Raw genomic sequence first — 21,279 nt, 5'->3', positions numbered from 1 at the left:
AAGAATTTTCAGCAGCAGAAAGTGTATGTCTGATGGTGGTCAGGGAGACACAGGAACTAGTGCAGTCAAAAGAGGGGGAGGAGCTGCGCAGGAAGGAGGGCCTACAAGAGGGGTCTGCATTGACATGGCACATCTCATCACTTTAGCAATCAGCCCTGTGCCAACCAAAGAATGTTCCCAGCCATCTAACCAATACCTAGCTCATCACCCTCGCCTACACTCCATCCAGTGGTATTCCAGGAAAAAAGCCTGGAAAAACTGGCCTTGCTGCATACCCTGAAGGTGGTAAGGCCATCAGAGCTGGCAGACCCAGATGGCTTAAGAGAACAATCTACACAACAACATCCTCTCAATTCCCTCCCTCACCTGAACCACTGACCCATGTGACGTCTTTGCTGGATTATGAACTCTTTGTGTTTGCAACTTAAAGCCACTACATTACTTCCACAGCATTCCGTACTGATTTATGAAAAGATATAGCTATGGTGGGTTCAGACAGGGGCACCAGCTCCAGCTGTGTTGTGCTGGTCAGGCAATACAAAGAAGTTGGAAAGCTGTCCTAAAGGGGCAGAAGAGGGATCCAGGGGAATCCTCAGGTGGTACAAAGTCTATGTAGTTGACTATCCCCATCCCAACTTGGAGTAGGATGAGTTGACAGAAAACAGCCCTTTGCCAACTATAGGAATCCTCAATTATAGAAAACTGTTAGCTTTTTTCAATTATGTAAGGGATGGTTTTGTCCTCAACTAGCCAAGGACCAGAAAGATGGTTTAGCGTCACCATTGAGCCCAGTATATTGTTTTAAAGATGGCTTATTCTCAGCAAGGAATGGAAATATTCAGCACATTGCAAGGTCTGAACATCTTCTCTTTCTGCAAATATTATGGTTAAACATACAGAATTGCATCTTAAAAATGCAGTTGCTTTCACGATGGGTCATTCAGCAGGGTTTGAAATCAGGACATCAGCACCAAAGCATGCACCACTAGCCCTTAAGCTAAAAGAGTAATTCCATTTAAGTGGCAGAGATTGCCTCCCATCTTCTATGTATACTAATCGCTAGATGGGGGAGGATAGGACAAATAATTTACAAGTGTATTTCATAAACACAGCTGGTAGTAGTGCTTATTACCACGAGTGGTCCTGGTGATATCTGTGAGTAGTAATGTTATTTTCCCTAAAGGAGTGACAGTGTTGATTTAGAGGATTTAGCTCTGTTAATAAACTTTCAAGCACACAGTCAGCTCTACAATATTTCTCCACACTATAGTAGAGTAGACAATTGTGAGATATGGATAATGATTTTTCAAAAGTGTACCTAGCAAAATCCTGACTAATGGCTTTTTGGAAAACCCTACAAAAATATGATATTAGATGGTATTCACTACCAAACCCTGCAGCACTAAGATATAGTATAGTAGTCTCATATGATAATGGAGCTCCATCACTCTTGCTGTTTTAGTTATGACTGTGTAGAGTATAAATTTAAATACATAGGGGTTTATAACTTGCCCATATAAATCACATCACTGTTAACCTTGGACTATAGTCTGAGTCTAGAAGTGATTTTATTTTCTTCACAAAATGTATTTCTTATCTCTGACTTTAAAAAAAAAATCTTAGCAGAATAACAAAGGGAAACTGTTGTAGGTTCAGAGTCGATCATTTTATTCTGCTTGTCTAAACAAAAGTGAAATACATTTTTACGGGCAATTGACAGCAAGGCAAACTAGGCACATATGGTATTTAAATAAATAAATAGGTAAATTTTTAAATTTTAAAAACAGGCAACTGTGCATGCAAAGTAACTTTTAAAATGTTACTGCTCAATTCTCATTTTATATGCAGTCTGTAGCTGTATTTGAGTGGCTCTGTATCATGTCAGTGAGCTTACATTTACAAATAACTACAGTGCTGCAAATTCAGTCATATGAGGATTCTTCCAGTGTGGGTGAATCCTCCAGTGCCTTATGGCTACATCCTTTTTCCCTCTGAGCTTCTAGCACCATGGTATGGCCAGTGTACCCCTGCATCAGGGGGATACACAGCTGTTAGAGCAATTCCTGGGGGCCACTGGCAGCTGGTGTACAATTTATTCTGGGGACCAAACCAGCAGTTGGGGACCGCCTGGATTTGGGGAAAGAAAAATTGGTTTAGTACCACCTTTGTGCTTTCCACTTGCCCAGGTCTTGAGCAGAGCACAGCAAAGCTGGACAAGAGAATCTAGCCCAGTTATGTTTGCCATAAACAGACAATGTACTTTCTACAACAACATTGCATTCAGTACAGCATTAGCCTGAACATAATTCAGAATAGTCATAATCTTTACAGTGTGAATGGTCAGCAAGAGCTCATATGCTATAAAACTATTTTGGGGGAAGTACGGTACATGAGTGGGGGCCACACTGAATTCAGCATCCTGACTAAGCTCTCAATATTTATTGTCCACAGTCCATATTACTGTTCACACTGAAAATGATGCATTCATAATATATGCTTATCAGCAGGCAGCTAAAAAGAGCATTTCCAGGTGTGTGAAATAGCAGCTTTTAAGTGCTATTAGAACTATTTTACCTGGAAGTAGAATAAACCATCTCCACTTCCTTCTCTTTAATGCGCTCTGCATGAATGCCAAGAAGAAATATGTCACACAAAGACAGAAACATGGGGGCTATAAAGAATGGAGGCTCTCTGAGGGAGGGTGAAGCATTCTTGCTCCACAATTTGTACTGCAGTTCAAGGAACAAGAAATGGGTCACCTTACACTGAGGCATTTTTAGGACTCCATAATTTCATGTCGAGCTAGCACAAGACTCTTTAGCGCAGGCGTTTCTGTAAATATGAAATAGGGAGACAATTCACAGTGGGTCAATTCCACAATTCCACTTGTGCTGTGTGTGGAACTTTAGTGCTAACACCAATAGTCTGTGCTATAAAACAAGAGCTGCTGCCTGCAGGCCAGCTAAAGATTTTTTAATAAGTTTAACACCCTCTGTGCAACTTTATTTATCTGGATGTGTCTTGTGATGTTCCCGCATTTAAATTCAGCACATTTTAAATACTGTTGAAACAGCTTTCTCTTTTATTGTAGGAAGGAGTGAAATGGGGGACCAGGCACTGGTGAGCAAATGACAATGAAATCAAACATGCTTCTGAACCTGGCATTGCACTATTTATTACTTGATTTTTGTATTGTTTGGAACAATTCATGTTTGCCTGGTCATTTTAACTACCCTATCTTGTGTTCTTGTATCATGGAATATACTGTCTGGAACCCATGGGCCTACTCACAGAGTAAAGGACGACTCAGTAACAGTGACAGAATCAGGCCCATCCTTTTAATGCTAAGATAAAGTTTTCAAAACTGCATGCTATGTATAAACAGTAGACCCTTTAAGAAAAGCAGAATTTTGTAAGTACGGCAGTTCATCAAAGCAACTACACCACACTGTAAATAGCAGAAGCCTGATGAATGCATAAGGCCAAAAGGTTGTATAATCTGCTAATGCAAAATGACAATAAAGAAATCATTAGGAATGAAAGTCAGTGGAATAATTTCGCGGACTGCCGTACAGTGAGGCTTTATGATTTGATGAACAGCTGTAGGTGTTCTGATTGCCTAGGGATATTTTGGGAAAACGCTCCAGGGCAAATAAGCTCTTTTGAAACAAACTTTCCATTATAATGCCTTCTGACCAAAGAATCAGGGCTGATTTTATCAGCTACTAACAGGAGTGAGCCAACCTTGTAGAAGTTTTTTGAAATTAACGTGAGAGACGGAAGGCTTTCAAGAACTGATCTTGGCTCTCTGGATGAGACACAAGAAGCTTGGCACCAACTTCAAAGAAAGAGATAGGTGGCAAACTAACCACTGAATCCCCTTGGCTGCAACCATGGGGCCTGAGTCTCTACTGCCTGACACCTTGTGACATCATTTATATCTGTGCATCGAGTGCATCATGTGTGTAAAGCAGCGGTTCCCAAACTGTGGTACGCCACTGCCCAATGGTACACATCCGCCTGCTGCTGGGGGGATGGCCAGGAGCCGCTCCAGTATTGGCCCCGTCCCCAAGCAGCATGGTGGCTCAGCCAATCTGCCCTTCTCCTCCCCGGACACAAACTGGCTGGCCAGGAGCCACTCCAGCGCCAGCCCCGCCCCCAAGAAATGCAGCAGTCGCTCTCCCTCCTAACCCCGCCCCTACAGGCAGGTGGTACTACAGGTGGTGGTACGCAATGTGGTCGAGTTTGGAACTGCTGGTGTAAAGTGCTACCAACTCAGAATGATATAATTAACATCCACTTTGCACATGTGCAAAGCACACAGGTGCACACCTGGTGCAATGCACTGGAGAATCAGGTCCAAGGACTCTAAAATAAGGTTGTACGCAGATTATAATGGGTGGGGCAAATACACTGCCCTGCTCCACTCCATTTTTGCTGCTCTGGGGTGGTGCAAACTATCTATATCTCCCAATTGCCATAGAGCTAGCATACTTGGCTCCTATGCCACCTACTCCTTCAACCTAGTACAGAGGACATAGGGAGGGCATGCCCATAGAATTGGGCATTGATATTGCAGCCCTCAGGGAGATGAGGCTTTCAGAAATTGGATCAACTAGATGAAGTACATTACCACTTCGACTGGTTTGGGAAACCTGACAATGGACCAAGGATACATGGTGCTGGATTCACTGTCAAGAAGTCTGTCCACAGCACATGCACCCCTCTGGTACCTAAATGAGAGAATCTTGTGGCTGGATGTGAACATGAACTTGGGAACCCAGACTCTTCTGTCCATCTACAGACCAACACATGATTATTCCAAATAGCAAAAAGATGAGTTTGAATTGAGGATGGATGTCAGCTTGTTTACCATCAGACGATTCCAGAACAGAAGGCATGTCACCCAGCTTATTTGTTTGCAAATGACACTGCATTTATCTCTAATTCACCCAATGAATTGCAGGTCATGATGAACAAGTTCTCTGATGCATGTGCCAAGTTTGGCATGGTAATCAATATCAAGAAAACAGCTGTCATGTCACAAGGTACCAACATTTTACCTAAAATCTATATCAGTAATGAAGCTCTGGATAATGTGGCTCGCTTCTGCTATCTGGGCTCAATTCTTACTACCTCACTTAAACTTGATAAGGAACTTAATGCTAGAATTGACAAAGCTTCTGTCACTTTTGGCAAATTTACCTCATGTGTTTGGAACAAGTTGATAACCTTGAACACAAAGGTGTCCCTCTATCAGGCTTGTGTCCTTAATACCCTCCTTTATAGTTGTGAAAGCTGGGTTACGTACTCCAAGCAGAAGCAGAGACTGAACAGTTTCCACCTCTGCTGTCTTAGAACAATCCTTGGAGTTACTTGGGACCAATGGATCACCAATAATGAGATCCTACAGAGAACCAGCCTACAGCCGATGCAGACTATGCTGGATGTTCGCAGGCTTTGCTGGTTGAGGCACATGGAGTGCATACCTCAAGATCATCTGCCAAAGGGTGCGCTCAATGGCCAACTTAAGAACCGCCCGCAATGCAGCTCTGATACAGTGACAATGTCAAGCAAAGTCTCAAGAAATTCAGCATTCCCACTGACAACTGGGAAAATCCTGCCCACAATTGCTCAATTTGGAGAATCTGGGTTATGGCTGATGCAGTCACCGCAGAGAGCCATCAGAGAGCCTAGGCTGATGCCCACAGCTGAGCCAGGAAGTAGAATATGCTTCAACCTCCATCTGGCGAGTGGAACTGTCAACTTTTTCCACTGTGGGAAAATTTACCGCTTGTGCATTGGGCTTTTTTCGATAAGCACCACTGATGGACTGACCTTGTCATCTGTCAAGATGTTGGACGGCCAATAAGACCATAGGATATGATGCTTCAGCTACCTCCAATGGGCAGAGAGTCATCTGGGAACCATTGCAGGGTATATACATTAGAGCAGCCCGGCCACAAACTGCTCTAAACCTAAACAAAGGCTGGGGTGCAGCTGAGTCCTCCTCTTTGCTGCACTGAGTAGTTCTCAGAGAATTTACCCCAGAAAGACAAGAGCTTTTGGGGATGGAAAATGGCACTTGAGAGATCTCTAAATGTGCTCTGAGAGGTTGTGGGATCTGCTTGATGGGAAAGAGAGATCCTATCACATGGTCTGGCTTATGTATTGCTTCTGAATTCTTCCCTTTTTTGTTTGAAACGAGCTCTTCTTGGCACAGTGCTCAATGAGACATCATTTAAAGGGAACAAGGACCTTTCCATTCTTGCTGGAGCTTAAGGAGTACCCTCAACCCCACTTTTTCTGTGGACTACAAACTATCTTACTCTTCAATAAATTCAACCCTGAATTAGTGCAGGCTGTTTTAAACAGCTCAGTTCAATTTAAGTGGCTGTCAGACCACAGGCTTCTATACTCGAGGATATGTGAAACCACATTTTGTTTCCAGTTTCATTTGGCATTTCCAGTTTCCTGGGGAGAAATTCAAACAATATCCTGCCACAGCTCTGTCAATATTGTACTTGTTTATTAGCATCCCCCCCACACACACATACATACAAACACCTTTTTTTTTAATGTTATATTTTGGGGCAATTTATTGTAACAGCATTGAAAAAATAGCCAAATTTTTTAAAAAATCAGAGCTAGGACTAAGTGTACCAAGTGATTTAGTCATAATCTTAGGAGCATTATGTTTGAGAGTTATGGAAATTTTATGTCTATATATGTGATATACTACATTTTGAAATAGTCTAAGATGCTGCTAATGTACTTCTTTAGAACCCACACAGTCTTATGTACACCTCGGGGAAGAAAAACAGAACATTTATCTGTCCATTTACTTCAGCATTTATAATGCGCTCATCACTGTGTAATTCTTAAGCAGGAACAAAGCTATGAAAATACAAGGCTGGTTTTTTTGAAACAGAGTATTATCAGTATGCCAGAATATAAGAAGAAGCAAAAGCAATGTTCCCAAGAGATGTGTGATAAGAGTTTTGTGTTCGTAATGTATGCATCCCTTGGTGTTTGTGCACCTGTTACACATTTAGGTACTTTTTTACAATGATAGTCAAATATCTATGCCTAGAAGATGAAGAACAAACATTTTCCAAACTGCTACCTAACTTGACCTTGCCAAGTGTGCACATACCCCTATCATGCATGCCAACTCCAGATTTAAACATGCAAATGTGCACTTGCACATGTAACTGCCTGTCTGAGAGTGCCATTATGTACAAAGAAATACATTTCTCAGTTACTCATTTTCATGCTTATATTTGGATTTGCTTGTATGAAAACTTCTCATGCACAATCTGGGAAGCCATTTTAGGAAAACTGCCCCCAATATGTTAAAAAGGGTTTGTAAAATGTCCAAATGAGGACAGTGAGGTGATAAAATGAAGCAGAATAGCAAGCCTTTTACAAAACGTATATTGATTGTGAGCCCTCTGGCATATATTATGAAGCCTACCTTCCCTCCTCCTTTTCACTTATCAATAGTCACACCCAAACTAATGAAAACTCTGTCTCTGTTGTACTATATGCTGAATTAATTCATATATAGCCAAATACATTACCTTGGGGTTGCTGCAGGAGGGAATCCCCATCTTCTGAGCAACCTAAATTCTTTGGCTACATACACAGAATCTCTACAGGAGCAGTACCTGTTAAAGTTAGTTCTTTAAGCAACCCTTCTTTATATTCCTCAATCTCAGCTTTCTCACAGAGAAAGACATTCTTATTCACATGATATTCTAATAGAATAAAATGAGTTTTACTAATGCCACCATCTGTTCAAAGCTCTCTTAGACAGAAGAATTGAATAAAGCACAAGATGTATATTGAATAGCATGGCTTTACTGTCCTGATATAAAACATTAGTGAACTTGCCTCTTTTGTAGGCATGATGATGCTACAGGAAATGCCACTGATGAGTAAGCAATTCACTTTATTTCTGCTGTCTATGATACTGACTGAAAGTGCTTGCTCTCAAAGACTGTTAGAGGTAGATTCTAAAAACTACCACCACCACCACCACACCAGAGTGCACTGAAGAAAAATGATGTCTCAGAAAGATCTGATAAGGGAACAGGAATAGTCTTGCAATCAATTACTTATCACACAGTTATATAAGATAAGTGGATATTTTCTCATTAAAAAAATGCCTCAGTACCCACATTATACAGTGGTCCATTGTACATCTGTCTTATAGGCATTCTGGGAAAAATTCCCATAAGGCATTAGTAGCCTCTCAGTCACTGTTTAAAAGCAGAGATGAAACACTAGCGTGTGTGAGCAAACACATGTGGAATTCAAAGCTATAATTTAATCTGGTATCTTGTTAAGATTACACACAGTTTTTTTAAACACAAATATACAAGTAAATAAATTATTTTGCCTGAATTTACTCCTGCCAGTGTAAACAAGACTGCAAGGCCTTCATAGTGGCAAATCTGCCCAGAATGGAGTCATAGAGACCCTCTGCTCACTCAGGAGACAGTAATAGACTCTTGTTTTCTATGAGGACCTGCCACTAGTGGCGGACATGACAAATTTAGCCAGCATGTTATATACTCCCATCCTAGGGGAAGCTTATCCTAAGCATCAGAGTCCTAAAGCAGTTCAAATTACCATGTGGGTCACCACTTGTAATGGTTCATAGCAGGAGTCATCAGTGGGGATTGAACCTGGGACCTCCAACCAAATATGCATAGGGTAGAGGCCCAAAGGAGTAATTCTGTTATTTGGTAGCAGTTATCAAATGCACATAGTCTGTTGAGGACCGTGGTGCCAACCAGATTGACTAATGTTGATGGCCTCATACTAGGCATTGTAGAGTGAAGTTCCCAGATCTGGCTCACTCCTGCAAATCCATGAATCTCTGGGGCGACCCCACAGACAGCATCAAGTAGGATTACAGTGTGCACCCCTTCGTGCCTTAATGGAGAATTTGCGAACATGGTGTACTGGGTTGTTTTTGTCCATCATAGCGACATAGCTGAAGAGCATATGATGCCATTTTTTAATAGTGAGTGATTGAAGGAAGACCAGATCTTTGCAAGATCATAGTGTTTCACACAAAGTCAGACCACTTTTTGTTCAGGATTTGGCACTGCCTGTAAGAGAATCCAGGTTTCTGACCCATATAGCTGTACAGGCAGTACTCAGGTTTGATAGATCCTGAACTTTGTCTAAGCACAGAGATGTTTGCGTCCAGAGGTGCATGCAGAAGGCAACAAGACCTATTCAAAGGATGTCAAGTTTGCTGTGATCATTTGCATTCTGCTTGCAACCCAGGTAGATGAACTCACCAATGCTTTGCAGGATGCTTGAGAATGCTAACCTGCATTGGGGATTCTGGTAGCCTAGCTCCAAGGTTCTGGACTTTGGTCTTTTGCCCATGAGACATTCAATCCCATAGTGCAAGCAGCATCTTGAAAACCTTGAAGGGCAGGGCTGAAATTCTCTTGCTCCTCCACAAGACAAGTAATGTTGTCAGCATAGTCTTGGTCAGTGAACATTTGTTGACCAACCTTGATTCTGACATGTGGAGTGGCAAGTCCTAATATCCAGTTGGTGGCTTGACAGAATAGTGAGAGTACAACCCTGCAACACACCTCAGGTTGTGAAGAAATGCAATGAAAGCCATGAACCAAGGAGCACGCTCACACTGGTACCCGTGGTGAAGACCACATGCCAAAGTTAGCAGAACATTTTGGATGCCAGCTCCTTTCAGTCTGAACCAGAGTGCTGACCTATTGCCCAGATCAAAAGCCACTTTGATGACAATATACTCTATATGAAACAGGCAGTTAAATTCTCAATGCAGCTCAGCCAGAAGGTAAGGATAGCATCCATAGTCGTCTGCCCACCAGTGAAACGTGGTTGCTCTGGATGAAGACATCCATTACAGAGCACTGCATCCTATCAAGCAGAACATGAATGAAGACCTTTCCTAGGACCCATAGCCATGAGATTAGCCTGTGTTGCTTCCACACTCAGTACGAGATCCTTTACCCTTGTACAGGGATGCTATGACACAGTCTTTCCATTCTGCTGGTACTCTGCCTGAGGCCAACACTTTTAAGAACAGTTGAGGCAAGCCTATGCTCATTGGTTTGAAGACACCTTTGAGAAGCTCAGGTGGAATGCCAGCAGATCCAACAGCACATCCATTCCATAACTTTCAGGTGGACTTTCATGTTTCCTTGAGTGTGGATCAGTGTTCGTCCCTGGGTCTGCAGTCATATGGTTTGCCTAGTCACTTAACTCTGGACAGTCATCAACAGGTGCATGGTTCAGCATGCTTTCATAATGTGTTTTCTATCTGTCCAGGACTTTGTCTGCTGAATAACGGGAAGAACCATTTGCTTTTATGATAGGAATTTTAGAAGATAGTTTATGATGCCGGGTAAGCATGCGATAGCTCTGTAGGCAGGATGCAGATTGCTGTGCTTCAGGTTGGCTTCTGTTTCATTGGCTAGGGAATTGATGTAGACCTCACGATCACATTTTGTCCATACCTAGAAAATGCATTTCAACTGTTTTCATTCTTGGACAATGCTTGATATATTATTAGTGAAAAAGCAGAAGCAAGCAAAGGTCTCTTTAGGAAGCCAAAGCTTCTTGGGTGACTATCTGAAGCTGATTGTTTCAGCAGCAGCATGATATAGTACTACATGTACCACTCCAGACACACTGTGTTATCGAAGAGGGTTCTGAAATTATGTACGTGATCTTCAATGGCCTATGTGCATTTCACGGCTTCAACAGGATTCTCGGAAAGATGCTGGATATTGTACTGATGATGGATATCTGGCTTGTGAGCAGTTGCAAGATGCAGTGAGAGCTGATCAACATCTAGTTTATGGTTTGAGTTTGCAGGTGCTTCTGTGTTACCGAAGACCCATTCAAATTTCACTATGGGGCAATTTCTGATGAGGATGTGGTCAGTTTTTTTCATGGCACATTCATTGTTTGAAATCCAGGTCCAGTGATGGCTACTGCAGCATCCAAACTAGGAGTTCAAGACAGATGAGCCCTCAGCAGTGCACAATGTCAGAAGCTGAGTGGTATTGTCATTCGGAGAGGCCAAACCAAAGGGGACTATCAGGGTTTCATACCCAGTATGGTCACGGCATTAAAGTCTCCAAGCACTAGCAGTGTGTCACATGGTGGAGTTGACTGGATTTTTGCAGTTAGGTGGTGGTATGTGTCCTTTTCCACAGGCGATATATCTTCTGTTGATGGTGTTGAAGCTGAGCATAAAGCAAGCATGGGGATTAAGGTCTGTGCCACAAGTGGCCTAATAACAAGTGCCACACCTTGAGTACACTATGGCCCATCAAAGTGGGGGAAGGTTGCTTCTTCTACATTGACTTGATTGCTTTGTGGCAGGTGGGCCTCTGTGATGCCAGCAATCATGAACCTATAGCAGGTGAGTTTTTTTGACAGAGGCTGTCTTGTACCCCATACTATTCAGTGTTAACACATCCCATGTAGCGACACGGAACATGCATCTGAGGTCTGATTTGGACTTCTGGGGAGTTAGGGTCATCAGGATTGCGCCTTCACTGTTTAGACTGTACCTGTCACATGCCTGAGAAAAATGCCCTTCCTCCTGGAGTTGGTAAGAACTGGGGCTTTCACCCTTGTGCTTTTATCACAGTCTGTCTTGGCTGGTTGCCCCTTCATTTTGCTCTTCCTCCCTAGGACTGGGGAGACAGAGAGTTTGTGTTTGGGGACAAACCATCCCCATTCCCAGAACTCTTCTGCCAGATGCCATTGGTTCCTGATGGCATGGATGACTGTTTCGAAGATATAGCTCCTCCGGCTACCTGTGCGGTTTGATGCATGTTTAATCCATAGTCATAACTCATTCACCTTCGCCACCGTTGGGGAATTTGACCCTCATCTGCTGGAGCCATCATTGGCCTTTGCTTGTCACCTTGAGCAGAGGCCCTTGTTGGGTGTTACTGACCAGAGCCAGGCAGATCCCAGGCTTATATGGGCAAGGACGACCACACCGTGAAGTAGAGCATCTAACATTGCTACGACCAGCCACTGATAACAGTAGTATGCTATTATTCTATGTATATACAAGCCACCAGAGGAGGACAGGACAAAGTTTGCCAGCACTTTGTAGATGTATTTTGTAGGTGCCTCTTTGACCATTATATTCAGTTAGTTTATATACACATACTGAGAAGACTAAATATTAAAAATATAACACATCTGGAGAAACAGAATTAAGTCTTATTTAATCAAATGGCACTACTGCCTTTCTAGCTATTAGGACCATTGCTTTGTCTTCAGGTCAAATGACAATTAGGTGTTTCAAAGGGCAGAAAACTTACATTATTCAACATGATTACAGTGAGAAAAATGCCTGAGGACTGAAACAGATAGGACTAAACACTGATTTTCTTTTTAACATTTCTTCAATAAAATTATTATAAATTAATTGGAGATAAGCAAGTTTCCCTTAATTTGAAAACCGGGGCCTGATCCAATGTCCATTAAGGCTCCTGTTAACTTACTTGGTCTTGGGAGCAGGCCAAAAATGTGAGCAAGTACCCTTACAGCTGATTAAAAATAGCTTTTCCAATTATTCCTAACAAATTTACACTTGTTAGAACATCATAATAGACATACTGGGTCAGACCAAAGGTCCAGCCCAGTATCCTGTTTCTGACAACTCCTGGTTTGGACCCTGCATCACTGGACCTGAATTTCAAACAATGAATGTGCCATGAAAGAAACAGACCATATCCTCATCAGAAATTGCTCCATAGTGACATTTCAACAGGTCTTCGGCAGCAGAGAAGTACCAGCAAACTCACTATTCACCCGTTTTTCCAGATCATTTATGAAGCTGCTGAACAGCACAGGTCCCAGTACATCCTTAGATAACATATTCCTGTCAATATGGGGGTAGTTGAAATCCCTCATTATTATATGGTTTTCTGTTTTTGTAGACTTTCTTATGTCCCTGAGAATTTCACAATCATGGTCACCATCCTGGTCAGTAGTATATTGATACTGCTATACACTTATTGTTGAAGCATGTAATTTCTATCCATAGAAATTCTATAGGACACGTTAACCTGTTTATGAATACAGTAATGAATTATTTTTGCTGCTATCAGGTCCCATCCTGCTAGGTGTTGTATGAACACATCGGTAGACATGGTCCTGGCCCCAAAGATCTAATTTGAAACAAGACAAAAGTGAGTATAACAAACAACAGGAAGATGAAGGTGATGGTAATAAGACAAAGTGATTTACATCTCTGCATTATGCTCAAAACACCATACTTTCATGGTATGAAAGTAATGAAATAAATAAATGGAATAACATTTTCATTGAAGGCACATCCTTATCTGTGTAATTTGTTTCCAGCCCTATGAATGTCTGTATGTGCTTAGTTTTCAAGGCTCCCTATTCATACTCCTCCTCATTGTTAGTATCCAACAATGACAACATTTTTGCGCTGAAGTTCCCCAAGAAAGAAAGATACCGTAGGACTTGATTCTGCGGTCACTTTGCAGGGAGAAAATAATTCACACTAATGTTAATAGGACTTCTGACCGCATAGGAACATTAGAATGGCCACATTGGGTCAAACCAATGGTCCATCTAGCTCAGTATCTTGTCTTCCAACAGTGGCTAATGCCAGGTACTTCAGAAGGAATGAATGGAACAGGCAATGGTCACATGCTCTATCCCATGACATCCACTCCCAGCTTCTGGCAATCATAAGATAGGGACACCCAGAACACAAGGATTGCATTCCTGAGCGTCTTGGCTAATAGCCATTGATGGACCTCCATGAACTTCAGTTCTTTTTTGAAACCCGTTATAGTTTTGGCCTTCATAACATCCCCTGCAACCAGTTCCACAGGTTGATTGTGAAGAATTACTTCCTTTTGTTTGTTTTAAACCTATTGCTTTATTAATTTCATTGGGTGACCCCTGCTTCTTGTGTTATGTGAAGAGGAAAATAACACTCCCTTATGCACTTTCTCCACACCAGTCAGTTGTATAGACCTCTATCATATCCCCTCTTAGTTGTCTCTTTTCCAATCTGAATAGTCCCAGGCTTTGTCATCTGTCCTCATATGGGAGTTGTTCCAAACCCTTAATAATTTTTGTTGCCCTCCTCTGTACCTTTTCCATTTCTAATATATCTTTTTTGAGATGGGGTGACCAGAACTGCACACAGTATTCAAGGTGTGGGCATATCATGGATTTATATAGTGCCATTATGACAATATCTGTCTTATCTATCCCTTTCCTACTGGTTCCTAACATTCTGTTAGGAACTGCAACACTGCACCCATAATATCACCATAGAACTTGCATGCATTCATAAAGGTCTACACAGTCCCTGCACACCCCATTGTGGCACTGCAGCAAATAGATTTGCTTTAACAGCCAAGGGTAAAAAGAAGCCAATACACATTAACAAAACAGCATGTTCCCTTTTAACAAGGCTTCAGGAGAGGAATAACTAAAAACAATTCATAAGGTCCTCAACTTCAGACTCTAGTTCAGCACTCCCAAGCTTTAAGTCTACAACACCAAATTTATGGGTGTGGTGTGGTGTGGTGTGATCTCCTGCAGTGTGAGAGAAACCACCACCTACAGCAAACTGCTGTTCCCACGTGCAATTGCCTCTTCCTGTTTATATAGCCAAGCTGTCAGGTGCGGCAGGGCCTTCTTGATTACACAGCAGGCTGTCCCAGCTCTAGACTCCAGCCTGTCCTTTAAAAGGATAGTACACTCTTTCACAGTGTTGTATTCAATAGAAATTCATCTGTTTGGACTATGTTAATACGCTAATGCATATAATAGCTTTTATTGATAATTTTTGAGCCACATTCCAGATGCTCTAGCCCAGGTGAACAAGTGAAGAAAATATGGCATAAAAATGTCTTTGCTCATTGTGCACTTTTGTAGGGGGCAGCTAGGTTTTTGCTGCTTGTTCTTTCTGGGGGGACAGTGCTTTGGCAAGAGGTCGAGATAGCTCTGCTCAGCACCAGCCAAGATACAGTACAGCTTATGTGTCTGGTTCAGGTGACCTCCCTGACATTTCACCACATAGTTAAATAGCTCTGCACACAAGTACACAGCTTTTAATTCAGAACAATACTTAGAAGTCAGTGTTATTTTCTACTACACATGCTAGCTGGTGCCTTTTCAATTATTCAGAACATTCATATTTTACAACCAATTTTTTCATATTATTAAAACTCCGGGATTTTAAACACTACATTCAAAGTTTCAACTGTTGTTGAATGATCCCTCTACAGAAAAAATAAGAGGGAGAACAGTATCCTTCTCATCCTTTCATAGAGTGCTCCCCAGTAAAATGGCAATGGTTACCAACCAAAGCTACCAGCGATACTCCAATAGTTTCCTATTCTAAGAAGAGGGGAAATCTGCCATATCTCAGATTCCACTCTGTGTGTATGACATCACTGTTGGTGAATGTTGACTTTTTAATGGTATCCACTGTACCTTAAAATCAGTGGAAGGGATTTTTGCTCAAGGTTTGAAAAAAACAATACAAAAAAACCACCAACAAATCCACACATTCCACAAATCACCTTTGGGCAAAAACCAAATTTTCAGCTCTAAATGTTTTGGAAAGTTATCCATGTGCATATGAGCTATTTTGTAGCCTTAATTATAGTGCTTGTTGCTGGCTACTGCTATAATTACAGGTACATTTTGAATTGCAATAGCAATTCAGAATTCAAATTATTGTAATATTTTATAAATAAATCAGTGCATGTCTCTTTCACCTGACATGTTTGTGTGTTTTTCCACTCTCTTCTGCGATTACCTACAGCCATGACCAAATATAATATTGTAGTCAAGATTTATTAACAGCAAATGTAGTGGGGAAGAACGGGAGGTGAAAGCATAGCTGAACTTGGCCTTAAACAATTTCTCTGTTATTTGCAACTTCAATAAATAGGATTATGTGAATCAATTTATTTATTAAAAAAGCAATTGAAAACTTTGTGTTATGAAGCACTAGAAATTTGTTAAATTATTTATTATGTTAAAATAGTAATTAATGGCAGTGTGTTTAAAATTGAATTGGTTACTGAGATTATCAGTTGAATTATGTGATGCATCATATGATGTAAAGCTTTCTCTTTTAATTAAAAACATCAAAAAAAAGTCTAAATCTATTTAGAAACAAGAGTAGAAGTTAATGAAAGATTTGTTATAAAATATTGCATCATGTTATCACTCACATCTTTAAAGGAAACTGAAACTGTTTAATTTCTTTCCTTCTTGTTTAAATTTAGTTAACGAAGACTGAAACTGCTGTCTAGAATTTTTTTTAATGGATAATTGAGCAACTTAAATTTCTGGTAATAAATTAGAGCCTTAGTTGGCATATTGAAGACTCTTAAGAATAACCGAGAATAACCGAGAGGAAAGATCAAATATCCATCATGGTAATGTCAGAATTGCACAACACTCTGTTTCCTAGGGTGGGCTTAGGACTCGTTAGAGTTCCTCGATTTGGGAAGTCACAGAGGTGACCATCATCTCAGTTTTTATGGTTTTGGACAGTTGTGTAGTTTTCAACTGGAGTACTATGTAGTTTATGCTCCACACAATCCGTGGCGCCAAGTGGTTTCTGCACTCGCGCTTACTTCCTTAGGCTGCAGAACCAGAGGGCCCTGGCCTGACCACTTTTAAGCAGTGGTCCTGTACTAAATCCATACAGACAGAGAGGGCAGCCAAGCCAAATTTCAGTGATTGGCAGTGCAATCAAGCACCTGGAGTCACAACACCGCTCAAGTTTGATTTGGCTGCCCCTCTGTTCATACAGAGAGGTGATCAGGACAAATGGTGTTGTGACCAGGCTAATGTACTGTGTGGGTAAGAAAGAGGGGAAATTCCTCAGCTGGGGGAAAACCAGAGTTCCTGAAAGAGGAGGGGGAAAACAAATGGGGACCAAAACAGGGTCACTGCTGGGGGGGCAGAATTCCCTCCCCCCAATTAATACCTGAACTGGCGCAACTGCATACAATCCACTCTCCCGTTTGTTCTTTCTTCCGCTCTTGACTTTGTGCCTCTTTTCACGTTTCTCCCTATGGCCCCAACTCGAAAGCACATGCATACCTGAACTCAGTGGGGCTACTCACAGGCTTCCCTTCCCATGTGCAGAGAAGATCTTCTGAGAGGCCTGCGTAAGAATTGCCCAAAAGGATGCCACATTCACAGTGCATGTGATGTATAACCCCAATCAGTTCATCTCCCGCACACTCATCTATCACCCATTCTTGCCCTCTTCACCACTAACTTCTGTTCTCCTTGCAGACAGTCTTTCATTCCTGCTGCCTCCCCTACTGCATACATACTTCTCCAATCCCTCACCAATCATCCATCCCTCCATTCAACCCACTGATGCTCTTCTCCTGGCTCCCTTCCTACCCAGTGTTGTGTGTGTGGGATGTGAGGAGGAGGCAGTTAATTACTTCACTTCCCTCCTCCTTTAGGCCCAGAGAAATGGAAGGTGATTAGAGATGTTACTAAGGGGTCACCATAATTCCTCCTCCCTGTGTTCCAGATGAGGGGGAGCCACCACTGGCCATGATTAGCAATTTACCCTCCCCCTCCACAAACCCCACAGGAGACGGCATTGGCAGTTGCCTTGGGGAAGTGTTCCACTCTGAAAAATAAGATCAGAGTAAAATATTTTTTTCTTAATCTCAGTGCAGTATGCTACTCATCATCATCATCATTATTATTACTATTTATTATTTGTATTACCATAGCATCAGCAACCTCAAATAAAATTGTAGAGCCAGTGTGCCAGATGCTGTACAAACACATAGTGAAAGAAAGTCCCTGCCCCAAAGAGCTTGCAGTCTAAATAGACAAGACAGACAAAGGGCAGAAGGGGAAAAAGAGGCACAGAAGAACTTGCCTACCTCACAGAGGATTAATTGTTTTAAGGATTAATACATTAAAGACTGCGGGGTGCTCAGATACTGCAGTAATGGGGGACATATAAGTAACACAGACAGAGAGCTAGAAGTGAAGTGACGTGCCCAAAGTCACAGAACAGATCAACAACAGAGCCAAGAATATAACCTATGTCTTCCATCCACTGGACCACACAGCTGTTTATTTAGTAGTATAGCACTGTCACCTTCCAAATAAGAGATCTATACAAGGCAGCTCCTCAAGCGTCCCAGGCCGTGTAGCACATAATTCACTACGAGTCAATAATAATACCTAGCTCCGATATAGCATTTTTCATCAGTAAATCTCAAAACACTTTACAAATAACTGCAAAATGTCAGTGCCTCACCCATGATACTTTCTGTGTAGCTCATGTTTGACCACCTGTGAATTCCTTCAGATGAGATACTAATTTTTCCCATTTCACATGAGATGCTGTAAGATGCCATTGTTCTTACAAATAAGATGCTCACGTGGAATAATTTCTGGAATGTCAACATATCAGGGGCAGCTCTCCAATTTTCTAAGGGTTAATCTTTTTGCAAAACTAAGGTCAATTACAGAAAAATTTTTTAAAGGACTTTTTAATCACATCTCTCTGTCATCAAGTGACAACTTTGGCTCAGGTTGTCAACCAGCCACTTCCATCTTTCACAGTTGCAGTAGATTTGTAAAGCTTCCACTCTCTTTCGGATACCAGTCCATCTGATACTATTTCCAAAATAACCGACTCTCTTTCTTCATCTTCCTGGTTTGCCTGTGATCTTACCTGACAGTATGAGTGCTGTTCTAGAGTCACTCTGCAATCAGCGAGTAATGTGTCTGCAGATAGATTTTATTCTTTTACCTAGGGTCTCCAGTAACTGTACTTTTTTAAAATTCATCCTTCTCAGCACCTCATCCTTCATAGCTACTTGTAGTCACATACTGATGAAAAATCATGGAGTAAATATCATTCTGACTCATCCAGTAACTGATCATTTTATACATTTTCTAAATCATTTATAACATTAGGCTAAATATTACTAATATTAGGATATTGGCAAACAATCTGTCAACTTGCAATGCTAATTAGCACACCACCAACACAAACCCTTATGCAATAGGACACACTTGGATATATTTGCAGCAATCCAATAATTTCTGTGTGTTGTTATTAAATTGTCATAATTTCATTTTAGAGTCACTTGCAAATGTAATACTAGTATAGTGCATATGCACTTTCTCTCATCAAAGCACACATATAATTCACATTTCCATCTGTCTGGGGCACTTTCTAAAAACATTTTTTAAACACAGAAAGTTGAGTACATTTACATTGAAAAAAATAATTTCGGCATACAGTTTAACTGGCTATCTGTGCTTAGAATTCACAGAATGAAAACAATACTATGTTCTAGAAATTTCATTTGTGTACTTTTCTGGGAGACATTAGGGAAATATCACTTTGAGCAATAAAAACCTTTAAGATTTTCAAATGGTTAATGCTGTGCAATAAACAATAACGTATCACAAATGAAATAACTTCAAAGGATCCATAGAAGCACTGCTTTATTACCTTTGAAATTATGAAAAAATAATGAATGCATATTGAAACCATTACTCACCATTAATGGGATCTTAAGACGTGGCAATTTATTACTTTCGTAATGTACTCTAGTTATAAGATTCTAAGTGTCAAACCGATAAAGACGATAAATAATTTGAATGAATATCTGTAGTACAATAGCAGCTGTTGGTTTTTCCTCATACACAATAAATGCAAATCTCAGCTTTCAGCAGGAATACTGCAGGACCTAGATAATTCATACACAAAAACCATGTTTAAGTAACTTTAAGTTTGTGATGCAAATCATCAAAAGCAAGCAGCATTTTGAATAGATATTGTAGCAAATATGACAAATGTCATCATCATGCACTGATATGGTATGCTGATAATTACTAATTTTAATTAATAGGATTCTAAGTTGGGCTTTGACAATAAGATGGTATGCATGCAATATCAATTATTTCCTTATTAGTTCTAGTTCTTGAAGCCCATTAAATACCAGTTTCCAAGGTCAAACTACCTTCTTTTGACCATCATCCCTTTTCACCTTTTGGTATCATTCGACAGTTCCGAAAAACGTGGCTTTTCACAAAAGTTCATAATCATATTCTGCAGAGTTATACACTGAATGAAAGAATCCTTCCCTTACCTAAAGGGGCATGGCCAATACCCTATGGCAAAAAAAGAAGAAGAGGTGTCAGTGTTAATTTTGAATTCCACTTTGTCTGCTGGTGTCACAACAGTGTTAATGCTATGTAAACATAATTCTGCAGGCTAATTTGTTTGATGGCAATCTTTTGAAGATGAAAAATAATCCCCTAGAAGCAAGAGTTGGCAGAGTGATCCAACATGTACAACAGTATAACCTCAATTATACAATTATCTGAAAAACTATCATCCGAGCCAAGTTCATGCCCACCAATGTACACTCACTATATTAAAAATCACGCCGTTATCCAAAACTTTGATCATATAAACTTATTTAATGTCTCCCAAGATGTTTGTATAATGAAGGTTATTATACTGTATACATTTGCTGATTTTTCTTTAAAAGGGCCCAGTGGTGAACTCTTTACTCCTTCTGATGAGCAGTTATTTTGCTGAGTAGCTCTATGACTCCAGTGAGACTAACGGCACACTAATGGGATCAACGTGTTCACGATCTGGCAATAAGTGTATATTAGAAAAGGCCAAGCGTCCACATTGTAAAGAACACCCTCAAAATTTTTGTTAATCAGCACTAGTGCTGGGTAATCTTGGGAAATGATTTTTGCAATGATTCAACATTCACAAAAATTAAATGGCTCATGGAACAAAGTGAGTTCCTCCAGAATAGAGCTTGACGTACAAAAACAGAACTGTGAAGGAAAGCTAGCACTGCCACTGCCTAAACTATACCTGCTTGGCGTATACATATTTCCAGCCCCTTTCTTAAGCACTCCAACTCACTAAATATATGATATTACTGTAAAATACATATAGGGTGAAGTTTAGTTTTGGTGTAACTGGGCAAACCCCAATAAATTAGTGTGCTTGCTTCCATCAGGGTTGAATATAGCCTACAAAGAGAATTTTAAAAGCAAGAATATTTATCTGATACAGATTATTTAAGAGCTATTCTAGCTATGCAGCATATTTTTTAACATTGTAAAATAGAAGATAGTACCCCTGTAGCCTATTATAATAACCTGTAAAAGTATAATTACTTTTCAGGGGTTATATTGTAA

This window comes from Emydura macquarii, unplaced genomic scaffold (genome assembly GCF_026122565.2).
Source record: "Emydura macquarii macquarii isolate MOO-44397 ecotype Brisbane River unplaced genomic scaffold, CSIRO-AGI_Emac_v2 contig_3343, whole genome shotgun sequence".
NCBI lineage: Eukaryota > Metazoa > Chordata > Testudines > Chelidae > Emydura > Emydura macquarii.
Note: the sequence above shows the minus strand (reverse complement) of the source record.